We start from the raw sequence: 12,777 nt of genomic DNA, 5'->3' as shown, positions 1-12,777 counted from the left end.
ATCAATGCCATCTATGACCCTTTTTTCTAACCTGTTTTTTGTGGTTTTTTTTTTTTTTTTTTTTTTTTGTAATAGGGATTGAATCTAAAGGCACTTTATTACTGGGTCACATACCCAGCCCTTTTTATTTTTTTTTGAGACAGGGTCTCACTAACTTGCTGAGGCTGGTTTTGAACTTTTGATCTTCCTGCCTCAGCCTCTCAAGTCACTGGGAATACAGGCATAATGTAAAATTTTAAGAATATTTTATCTCCATATTCTGTAATCTGAAAATCATATACATTGAGATGGGTCTTTCTTTACTCATTTTGCTGGCACTAGATGAGCCCTTTCTAAAGTGGAAATTCTAATCATTCAGTTCTAGGAAATATCTTGGATGGTTTCTTTGAGATTCCCTGCCATTTATTTTCTCTGTGACTCAACTCTCCCGACTCCCCACTGGGAACTTCCATGAGTTGGATACTGGCCTTCGAGGACAAATCTCATTTTCCTTTCTTTTTACTCCTGGTTTTCATTTCATTTCTTTTTGGGTTAGCATCAACTTTATCCCCCAAACTTTAAAGTTCTTTCTTGTTTAATGAATGCATTCCTTTTTAACTTCATTCTATTATATTTTCTTCTCTTTTTATTTATTATTATTATTATTATTATTATTATTATTATTATTTGCAGTCCTGGGGATCTAAGTCAGGGCATCCTGCATGCCAGACATGTGCTCTACCACAAGACACACCCCCAGCTATTCGTCCTATTGTATTTCCTAGGTACAATATCTTATTTTAGATTTCTGTGAATATTGTAGATTTTTTTTTAAAAAGTTTCCTTCTCTTCCCTACTTTGTCTGTTTCCTCTGAGTTCTGTTTCCCCTACTTGTTTCCTGGAGGCGTTCCTCAAGCATCTGGTGATCGTCAGGCAACTTCACACTGAAGAGTTGAGTTAATGACTAGAAGCCCCGTGTTTGAAGTCCTCACTCCAGGAAGGTCAGGAAGACTTGGCTGATTATTATGGGTCTCTCAGTGGTCAATATGTATACATTTTCCCCAGAGAAGACGACTCCAGTCTCCTTCCTGAGGGCTACCAAGCTTAGATACCGGCATGCTGGAAGTTGACGGAGCCAAGGGTTTGAGGATCTCGCCATTTAATATGGAGACTTCCACTTAATCCTATTTGCTGTATGCGTCTCTCCAGATCAACTCTCATTTAACCTACACTGTAATCACAAGAATTAAGCACCAAGACTAGTCCCATTTTACTGATGAAGCTATTAGTCTCATAGATATAAGTAATTTGTTCAAGATCATTTAACTAAATAAATGATGGAAGCAAACTGTATAGTACTGCTCTTCATGAAGAAAAAACACATTTTAAAAAGTTTGCTTAGAAAATGGAAGATGAATAAATTTTAAACTTATATGGATTATACTTTTCTTTCTTCTTCTTCCTCTTCCTCCTCCTATTATTATTATAGCTTTATTATTATTATTATTATTATTATCGTAGCTGGGGATCTAACCCAGGGCCTCCTGTATGCTTGGCAAGTGCTCTACCACAAAGCTACATGCACATCTATACATCCTGTTTATTTCATGGGTATACTATCTCATTTTAGATTTCTGTCGAGTATTATGGATTTTAAAAAAACTATAATATATGTGGAGTTATGGTAGATACTCAATCCATAGATAAATCTTTAATACAATCATTAAACCTATTTGCAGATCTTAGAAACTCAGAACATTAATATTACTGTACTAGTAGGGAAAGACCTTAAGAAAGTGAAAAGCAGATGCCAAAATAACTTCAATTTGGGTTTGTGAACATTACCTCACTAGCTGTCAGTAAGGCACACTATCTTTTCTCAATCTTACTCAATGTATTTGCTCATCTGTGTTCAAGGAACGAACAGGGTACCAACATGAACAAACCCTATAAGAAACACAGGACCCTCTGGACCAATTAGCCATTGGCATAGCAGATGACTGCAAAGATTCTGAGATGGAAGTGATCTGTGAAGTATACAGATTAAAGGCTAAGCATTAATGAGTCAATAAGCCAACCAGCTAAAAACCAAATGCTTAAAAGCAGACATTTACCAAGTTCCTAGGTGAATATGGAATGACTACATAGAGGGAGACAGATACAAACAAGGAAATCACAATGCGATACGGAAAGGCAGAGGTATTATGCACAAGGATGTCAGGTAGAGGGAAGAAATGCGTGGCAGAGAAAGCTGCTTTCTCTGGAGGAGATAGGACCTGGATTAAGACTTAAAGAACGAGTGGGTTGATTAGCAAGAGGAAGGGGAAGGACATTCCAAGCCCAAAGGGGCAGAAATACAGACACTGGGGTGATTACAAACATGTAAAGACGTACATTTCTACATTTCAACAACAAAAAAAAATATGGTGGCTAATTTTTTTTTAATACTAAACTCTAATGGCAAACTTGGGAACCCAGTCCTGAGGGTAATAGTTAATGTACCATGTGCTGGTACATTCTCATTTCAATAATAATACTAACAATAACAATAATAATAATTATGATTTGAGGTACTGGGGATTGATCCCAGGGCCTTGCACATGCTAGGCAAGTGTCCTACCTCTGAGTTATTTTCCCAGTCCTTTTTATTTTATTTGGTATTGAAGATTGAACCCAGGGAGGCTTTGTTACTGAGCTACATCCCCAGTACTTTCTTTTTTTGGAGACAGGGCCTCCCTAAGTAGCTGAGGCGGGCCTTGAACTTGCAATTCTCCTGCCTCAGTCTCCAGATTACAGGCAAGTGCCACTGCACCCGGTTTATTATTATTTTTTTGAAATGGGGTCTGTCTATGTGGCTGGGCTGGTCCCAAAATCCTAGGCTCAAGTGATCCACCTCAGCTTCACGTTCTCTTTTCCCTTGGGTTTTTAACATCCCGCAGCTCCTAATTCAACCTCCCTCATCTTGTTCCTCTCTGGCAGAGGACAATACTGGCCCTGGGCAAATGGCCCTGAGGAAGAATCTTGCTCATTTGCTCATTTCAAAAGCTGAAACTTTCTCTCACAGTAGTAACAGTGACTACACTCTTTATAGTGTTGAAAGATTGGGAAATGCGGAGCAACTTATAATGGAGACGCTAATTTATGTTTTGCTTTTCTTCTTGTTTAACAAGACTGCAAACACTGCAAAGAGGTCACGACCCAGGCAAGTTCAGGCCTTGACTTACAAAGCATCATCTTTAAGAAAACACCGAAAAACATTAGTGAATAATTAAGCTGTGCTGGGTCATTTTGTATATTAATTAGTGGTAACGCTCAGATGGAAGCGTTCTCAGGAAGCAGCAGCTCTGAATGCACTCATGCTAACAAATGACACTGGATAGCGTGACGGGAAAAGCCAGCAGCAGCACGCAATGGGGCTCGAGCTCCACCTGAGAGGGGAGATTCATCTTGTCATGTGTGGCTACTGGTCTGAAGTCCACAGTGCCCAAACGTGCCCTTGATGGAAAGAAAACAGCAGTGCTAACCCATTTGGGGGGGGGGATGTTGCACCCAGCATACTCATTACTGAGATTAGCTAGTCCTGACGCTATAAAGAAAAGACCTAAATAAAATGACTATCTGCCAATCGGATTATGATAAACATTGTTCCAAGGTTAAATAAGTATTAGTTAACTAATTCTCAGTTCCATAAGAATCAACTCAGGTGAAAACATTACCATGAAAAAGGCAGGGCTCAGTTAGGTGTTGATCCTTCAAAAAAAGGGGAAAAAAAAAACCCTACTTCTTTACAGGATGAAGAATGAGCAACATCTAAGCCTTTTGCCACACAAAGGACTAACCAGATAATCCACACCCTTTCATAGGTCTTGCCCATTGATTGGCCCCAATAAACTGATTTGTAACAAAAGTTCATGTGGAAGAAAGCCCCCCCCCCAAATAAAAATGCCACCAATATAATACTGCAATGAAATGGAAGGGCTGATTTCAAACTACGAACAAAAGTAAAGTCAGTTATGCAGAAAAGAAAGGCCATTCTTTCCATATTATTCAATGCTGAGCAAGTGTAATACACTCTTGGTAAGAAGAATTAACTGTGAACAATTGGAAACCCTGAAGTGGATTAAGAAGTGAGTTTAAAAGTGCAACTCAAAACTGCTATGTGCCATGGGCCTTAAACTTTGTGTTCTGATTATTAGAATCTGATGCATCTATAAATAAGAGTGAAAAATGTCAGAATACTAAGAATTTGTAAACAGTAAAAAATGAAATTGACATTAGTTGATTGGAGCATTAGTAATAATTTTTCTCTTTTTTAGGTACTTTTGGAATTAAGGGATTTGGTTTGTGCCTTCAAAATTTGCAAGTATTCAAGGGCCACTACCAAGGAAAGTATCAGTAAATGCAAACTCATAATGGCTGCAGGGACAGACACTGGAAGTTTCCTGGAGTGGGGTTATCTAGGAAGAGTCCTGTAGTACTGCAGAGCCGCTGGCAAGGTGGGGAGGTAGAAAGGCCCTCGAGGAGAAGGCCAAGTCCCTAATGCTACTAAATCCCATGTGGGTGGTGCAAGCAGCTGAGTTAGAGCACCAGGGGCGGAAAGCCAAGCCTTTCTGGAGAGATGAGGAGGGACAGTCAACAAAAGGAAGACCCAGAACACTGAACTAAGGAGGAGATTTAATATAAAAAGCAACAGGAAATCAAAGAAAGTTCTTGAGGAGGAACTGTGAGGGAGAGTGAGGATCCTGGCAGCTGCCTGCAGGAGGGCCCCCCTCCCGAGGCCTGGGAGAAAGCTTCTGCCTGATGCCACACCAGTTGTGAGTGAGAATTCCCAGGAAGGGTGCTGCACCTTAAGCCAACATCTTACACAAATGAGGCCCTTTTAATGCAAGCCTAGGGAGGGGAGAAAGCGATGGGGGAGAGACAAGTCCCCTGACAAGCAAGGGGCTTGGTGCGATGGAAGAAGTACAGGCTCCATCATTCACAGCTGTATGACTGGAGGGTTAACTTCTTAGCTCTGTTTCCTCCTCAACCACAAAAATGGGGTTAAAAACTCCTCTACTTGTTGTGCTCACTTCGGCAGCACATATACTAAAATTGGAATGATACCGAGATTAGCACGGTCCCCGAGCAAGGATGACACGCAAATTCGTGAAGCGTTCCATATTTTTTGGTCCCTTTTTACGGGAGCATATGATCCCAAGATCAGTGTGATACTTCACTGGAGAAGCTATTGAAGATGATGACGATGATTATGATGAAGAAGGTGAAGAAGTGGAAGGGGAAGAAGACGGAAATGAGGAAAATGATCCAGACTCTGACTCAAAGAAGGATCAAAACCCAGCAGGGTGCAAGCAGCAGTGAAGCAGGATGTATGTGGCCTTGAGGATAACCTGCACTGTAATAGTCTACACGCAACTATCATTTACTTACAGCCTTATGTTTTTGTATTTTCTTGGTAGATTCAGTAATTTTTTTTAAAGGAAAGGAATTGATATTTTAAAGACAAATTTGTTCTACCTAGCATTTTAACTATAGCTTTTCTGTCATATCTGTTGAATGCACCAATTCCCTCATGCATGTTCATTCATTGCTGCAGTTTGGTTCTTCTGGAATATTTGCATCAAGTAGCTATTGGAGTACAATTATAAGCATTAACAACTGTTAAATTAAACTAAATGTTTTTTGTTTGCTAATTTTTTTCCTGAAGAACCAAAGTAGTTTTCAGCTGGTAGTAGAGTGAGTTAAGTCTGCTTGCATAGTTGTGCTTTTCATTTCTTTGTTACAGAAATGCAGTGAATTTTTACTAATATAACTCATCATTTGAGGGGAAAAAAATCCACATAACAAACATGGTTAAGAATTTCCAGTAAGACCAACCTGATTACTCTTAGGATTATTAATGGACTATAGTTAATTATGAGGAAGCCTAACTCATAATATGGTTATTGGTTACCACAGGGAGGTGAATAAAACAATTTTCAGAAGGTTATTTACCTGATAAAAGTGTACTTGTAAATTTAACCTCCATTAACTAAGCATCTTTTCTTTGTGATAGGGTCTACCTTCTGTTTTCCTGGAAAGGATGAATTTACATCATTTGCCAAGCCTATTTCAAGTTTTTGTTGTTTGTTTGTTTGTTTTTGTTTTTGCAGCCTAAAATAAAAATGTCAAATATAAAAAACAAAAACAAAAAAAACCCTCCTACTTGTGAGATAGAGCACAAGGTGAAGAATGCTGGGGAGGGGGCTCTTTGCCATTAGTGTCAGAACAGGCAAGAATGAAAGGAAGCAAACGTCAGAAGGGATGGTTTTGACAGAATCCTGAAAAATCGTCCTCTGTCTAGGGTGTTAAGATCCAAAAGTGTTAGGTCAGGTGGGTGAGCAAAGGGATACCTGAGAATCCTCTTCCCAAGAATGGACAAGTGATCCGCAAAGTACTTCTGCCAGAGGGCCAAGGTTTGCCCTGGGTTGGAAGATGAGGGTTCCAACCTTCAGCCATCTAGGGGGACAGTGAGGCCCAGAAGAGAACTGCAGCCTCTGGTTAAACACTGGGTAGGAAGGAGTCATGGCAGTGGGGACGTGGGGGTCTCCCTACGAGGCAGCAACTGCTCGGGAGAAATGAGTTCAGGCAGCAGCCAGGAGGAAGATCTTCTGGCAGAAGGTACTTGCACCCAACCACTATTCTGGCTTTGTTCTTGTAGTGGGAATTTCTTATGCATTTTTTCAGTTTGTAACTACAGAGACCTTTAGAACTACTCTAGCTGACCACAGCGCTTCACTGCATTTAATTACGAGGCTGAATCTGTTTCTAGCCTGTCTGCTTCCTGAGGGTGGGAGCCGCGTCTCATTCCCTGGTGTCCCTGCAGTACTCAGCCCAGTGTGCCTGGCACACAGACGGTACCATCTGGTTCCTGTGCCTGGAATGCTCTTCCCTTCCGTGTCCACATGGGTGTTTCCCCTGGTTAAGGACCTGCTTGAAGTCAAGTTTTCCAAAGGCCTACAACATTGTCCCCATTCAAAATTGCAGTCCCCACGCCCCCACCCTTCCTCTCCCCTTGTCCTGCTCTTTCCTCCACAGTAAGAATCACCTTTTAACATATTATCCACTCGACTCACTCCCTGTATTTACTGTAACTTCCTGCAGGTCTTCCTTCAGGAGGCCAAGACTTAGGTCTGGTTTTACTGATGTGTTCAGGGTGTGCAGTGGGCCTTGGACAAAGTGCAAAGTTAATAAGTATGTGTTGAGTGAGTGAGTGATGATCCTGGTGTAGGTTTCAAGGTAGGAGATCACTCCTTTGTTGTTACATTTTTTCTTCTGGCTCTAGAAAAATGTATGTTATACCAAGTGTTCAAAAGGAAAACATTTACCATTTCTGAGAGTCTCCATCTCTGAGCTCCAAGTGTCGAATGTTATGATTGCAAAAAATTTTAAATAAACTACTCTAGAATGAATGGCATGTATGCTTCATTTACCATACAAGTTGATACCAAAGGCTGTTATATCCATTTCTTTTCAGTTAATCACTTGATTAGCTATTAATTGCACGATACAGGCTTCTCTAACAGAGGGAGGGGAAGATTCATGAGAAACTATAATTTAAACTAGTGAGATAAGAAATATTATTAAGTGCCTTCTATAATTCCTGTTTTCACAGAGGCAAGTAGGGTGCAGCTCAGTGGTAAAGCACTGGCCTAGTGTGTGTGAGGACCTGGGTTGTATTCCCAGCATCACGAAAAACAGTCGAACAGTGAGAGGGAGGAATTGGGCTTCTCTGCAAGTCTTGCCTGCGTTTTTGATTTCTTGCTCAAATGTTTGCTGCTGCTGCTGCTTTTTTTTTTTTTTTTTTTTTTTTTTTTTTTTTTTTTTTTTATGGAGTTAAATGTTTAAGTTGAATACCAAAGGAAGGATGTTTCAAATAAATCATGCTACAACTAGGCAGACAACTACACTTAAACTCTCCATTAGATTTTACCCTGAAGCAAATTCTTAGTCTAACTCTTTCCTCGTACTGCAAGCAGAGCACAGGGCAAAAAGAAGGGGAATTCGTGATGCAGATGGGATATGAAATGAGAAACTTAACCTCAAGTAACTTTAAACAATTACTATAGGCAAAATGATATTAAAGAACACTCAGTACCAATTTATGAAAAGACTGAACCATCAGACCTTGCACTTGGAACAGCTCTTAAAGACTGCCCCGTTTCTCTCTTTGGTCCTTTCCTCTCTTCCTCTCATTTTGTAGTTGAGGAACCAGGGGTGAGAAGTGAAGGGATCTGAGGCTCTTTTTTTTTTTTTTTTTTTTTTTTTTTTTTTGCAATGCTGGGGATTGAACCCAGGGCCTCGTGCTTGTGAGGCAAGCACTCTACCCACTGAGCCATATCCCCAGCCCTCTGAGGCTCTTATTTCCAGTGAGGGAAATGAAACTGGAGTTCAGGCCTCACTGATATTTTCAGTTTTGTGTCCATTGTTTTACCAGTATAGCATTAGTTAATTAATTAACAAATTTTCACACTGCTGGGGATCAAACCCAGGGCCTCAGGCATGCTAGGCAAGTGCTATCTACCATGTGTTTAAACTTGTATCAGCAATGGCTGATCTCTCTCTCTCTCTCCCTCTCTCCCTCTCTCTCTCTCTCTCTCTCTCTCTTTTGGTACTGGGGATTGAACCTAGGGGCACTTAACCACTAAGCCACATCCCCAACCCTTTTTAATATTTTATTTAGAGACAGGGTCTCGCTGAGTTGCTTATGGCCTCAATAAATTGCTGAGGCTGGCTTTGAACTCGCCATCCACCTGTCTCAGCCTCCTGAGTTGCTGGGATTACAGGCATGTACCACTGCACCCGGCCTGATCTCTTGATTATGCGTTTGGGAGATGTATCACTGAGCTATGATGACTTCTGAGCTCTGTGGAAAAAAGGTTAAATAGGTTAAAAAAATAAAGTTGTACTGACCATGCCACAGTATTCTTAATGCCAAAAGGACCAGTTTTGTAAGTGCTTTTTCTCACCAGAAACTTAATTAAGATGACCACATTAAGATTAGTCAGCCAGTCCAAACTCTCTCATCCTACATCCACCGATTTTTCCTTCCAATCTCAGCATTTAGCTTGGTGTGCCCTAAATTAGCCCCCATGCTCTAATCAGGTCATTATTCTTTCTAATTTATTATTTCTACCTCTGCAATTTTTACCCACAGCATTTCTCTTTATTACAAAACCTTCAAGAGTTTTCTGCCAAAGTGTGCGATTATTTCACCAAAACTTGCCTCCTTTCCACACTGCCCTCATTTAACCCTTCACAACCCACTTGACTGGGACTCCTTTAGATCCCAACCTTTCATAACACGGATTTGATGTGTCAGTAATAATACTCTTTTATCAGAGGCCAACTTACTAAACAATTGCAACTATCCAAACACAGACAAAAACCAAGAAACAAGCAAAACCCTCCTATGAACAAAGGATCTAATGTGAGGTTTGGGTAGCTTTACTCAGTGACTTGTCCACTAGGCACAGTGTCTAGGGCCCATAAAACTTCAAGGGGCCCACATAAAACTCTAACTTCTCTTAAAATCAGAAGGGGAAAAAAATCCAAAATCTTTAAGTCGAAAAAGATGTTTTACTATAGTAATACATTAATCTTTATATCAATAGTCAGAAAATGTCATTTAAAATATTTTTCAAGGACAAAGGGGCCACGAAAATCACAACGTGGCCTGCTCACAGGGCAGCCCCTGGTTCTCATCACTGTACAAATGGCATGTGTGTCCTGGTGCTGCCCTTCTTAGTTCACACACATGGAAGCAGCAAATTGGAAGAGGGAATTGTCATGGGCAGGCAGACTGACAAATCATTTGGATTCTGTAGTAAGAGCTGATAGCAAAACCATTAAAAAAGAAGAATGTACAAAAAACTGAACACACAGGGTCTCCCTAACAACTGCCATGGCACAGCCATGACACAGTTCATTCCAAGTCATTGCTGGGTACCTTTGACTAATGGGACCCAAGGTTGGTAATTGCTAACATTCACTAATACAGTGTTTATTATACTTTGTGTTCGACACCAAAGATGTATGCAGCAATTCTTCTCTTTCAAAAAAGACTAAATTTTAACAACATTTGATCTTTAAGGTTATACTTTAGTCATTAGAAAAAAAACGAAGCCTCTGATTTCTTATAAATTCCTGTTTTTCCCTCAAATGAAACTAAACATGCCATATGAAGACTAAGGCAGTAATTGTACATAAAAAGCATTCTCCAGGGCTGGGGTTGTGGCTCAGTGGTAGAGCACCTGCCCGGCATGTGTGAGGCCCTGGGTTTGATCCTCAGCACCACATATATATAAATAAATAAATGAATAGATAGATAGATAGATAGATAAAGTGAAGGTCCACTGACTTTAAAAAAAAAAAGCATCTTCCAGCTCCCAAGTATCACTTAGCACGAAAAGAACAGAAATGTGCTAATCTGGGCACTGCACGTCTCCAGTCTCCAGTGCTGCAGAGCTGGGGTCTTAGCATGGCACACCTTCCCCAACAACATTTCTCTTTTTATTCAGTTTTCAAAGATCTGGATCAAGAACTACTATTTGTGAAACATTCTCAGGTAATGTTCCACTAGAACTGTTTAACATATGAAGCCTAACTACATCTATCATGTTTTTACATCTTTTCTCCAAGCTGGTTGTCACAGGGACACCAGTTACCCTCTGCATAAATCAGAAAATGAAACTCAACAAACCCCTAGGTGGATGAATTAGAAAACATAGCCATCTATGTGAATTCAGTCACTCTTGCCTCTATCTCCCAAATCTCAGCACCTTTGTGTGAGCAAAAAGGTACTTCTTTATCTCTTTATTTTTTAAAAAGTTTTTTAAAAATATTTTTTCAGTTCTCAATGGATCTTTATTTTATTTATGTATATGTGGTATTGAGAACTGAACCCACGGCCTCACACATGCTAGACAAGCACTCCACCTCTGAGCCACAACCCCAAGCCTTCTTTATCTCTTTCTCAGGACTAGGGTTGACAGATAAATCCCTATGGATTAATATGCCTCAAATATTGCATGGGATATACTGACACTAAAAAAATTTTGAGGTTTTTTTCTGAGATTCAAATTTTACTGGGCATTCTCTGTTCTCATCTTACAAATCTGGCAACCCTACTAGGGGTGGATTTGGTCCCACACCAGGCCAGACTGCTGATGTGGGCTGGATGTTGATCTCTACCTGCCACCTGACCTGTGCACATCTTGTATACAAACTGTACCAGACAAACAGGTGGTCCTGGATTGCGAGCCCTGGTACATCTTATTCATTTTTGTATTTCTACAGTGTAAAGGTTTACTAAGCATACATTCTAAAAAGGCAGATGTTCCTTAAAGTAATATTTAAAAAAAAATATTTTGGATAAAAAACTCCCTATCTCCCTTCCCTGAAACTTACAATTGTCACCATCTATCCTGGTCAACGTTAGTCACACTGGCACTTGACCACCACGGGTTGAGACTGGAAGCACAACACCCAGCTGAATGCCAGATGGGTTTCCATGGACAACTGTGAGGTCAGGAGGAACTCTTCCCATGTTTACTTTTGTGACCACAGGGTGTCTTACAGGCATTACATTTTTAGAAGAAAAACCAAGATTAGAAATATACGTTACACATGGACCAACCTTAGATACAAAGTAGACTCTAACTTCAGTGGGCAAACTGAAATTTAGTTGCAAAGCAATGGAATTAAAGAATTTTGATAGTTGTGCTGCTGAGTCAAAAATGAACATAACTAGATACACATGGAAGTTTTCATTTTTTCTGATTATTAAAGTAATATATACTTATAGCAGAAAATTTGTAAAACACTGGAAACAATAAAGCGGAAAAAAATTACCTATAATATGCTACCATCTAAAATAGAACAGTTGTTTTAAAGATGAAGAAACAGAACTTTCTTTTGAATACCATGCTTTAAAGCATTTATTTTTTGTATGTTTAAAAATGAACATCATGCGTACATACATACACAATGTATGTACAAATATATTGCAACTGGTTCATTTTTTTTAAAAACTTAGTAGGCATGTAATCAGGAAGTTTGGAGGACAACTGACAAAAATGCAACGACGATAAACAATTCTGGCATATCTCCTCAAGTCCTTTTTTTCCTTATAATGAAATTGTATTATCAGAATAACTGGAAACTTCAGTGAAAGGTGATTTGATAGTACGCATGCAGTGTCTGACCCAGACTCAGTTTATACAGATACACGAATATTAGCTGGGGCGCCAAAGAGCTTCTCATCTCACCACTGTCACTTCTCTTGTCTTCCCGCCATTTCTGTTCTTATCCTAGCGTCTGGTCCCCTGCAGTCCCTTGCACCAGGGCTGGCTAAGGTAGGGTCTGGAGGAGCTGGGGCAGGCTTTATCAGCAGCACATCTCTTTTAATGGACATCTCTTTTCTATGTGCATGTGGTAAAGACCCACCATCTTCAAAACAGATGTTAAGAAATATTATCTACATTGCCTAAATAGGTTTTTTAAAAAAAGTGGAAACAGGCAGATTTTTTTTTCTCCGCTTTACTGTTTCCTGTGTTTTACACTTCCTTGTTAGAGGGCACTCTTTCTACTCCTCAGTGTACGAAGTAGGGCTGTCATGGTGATGTGGTTACAGACCAAGCTATGACTTTAAAACATTAAATTCTGGTTCCATCTACATGCCAATACATACAGAAATAGTGATGGATTGTTCTGGGCCTTTTATAAGCTTTCCCTCTTCCCAATTGCTGTTATGCACAT

General features: G+C 40.0%; 1 protein-coding gene and 1 non-coding gene across 2 annotated transcripts in view; one reads left to right on the top strand and one right to left on the bottom strand.

Annotated features, from left to right (window-relative positions):
* Nucleotides 1-12,777, bottom strand: part of Nsf (N-ethylmaleimide sensitive factor, vesicle fusing ATPase) — a 157,360-nt gene that overhangs the window by 8,304 nt on the left and 136,279 nt on the right. The gene's annotated exons all lie outside the window — the stretch shown is intronic.
* On the top strand, nucleotides 5,044-5,147 carry LOC124981466 (U6 spliceosomal RNA). Its single transcript, XR_007107990.1, has one exon. It is a non-coding gene; the product is annotated as a U6 spliceosomal RNA (small nuclear RNA).

The sequence above is a fragment of the Sciurus carolinensis genome, chromosome 3, assembly GCF_902686445.1.
Source record: "Sciurus carolinensis chromosome 3, mSciCar1.2, whole genome shotgun sequence".
NCBI classification, from domain to species: Eukaryota; Metazoa; Chordata; class Mammalia; order Rodentia; family Sciuridae; genus Sciurus; species Sciurus carolinensis.
The sequence above is the reverse complement of the archived record's forward strand: the minus strand, read 5'-3'. Positions and strand labels throughout refer to the sequence as shown.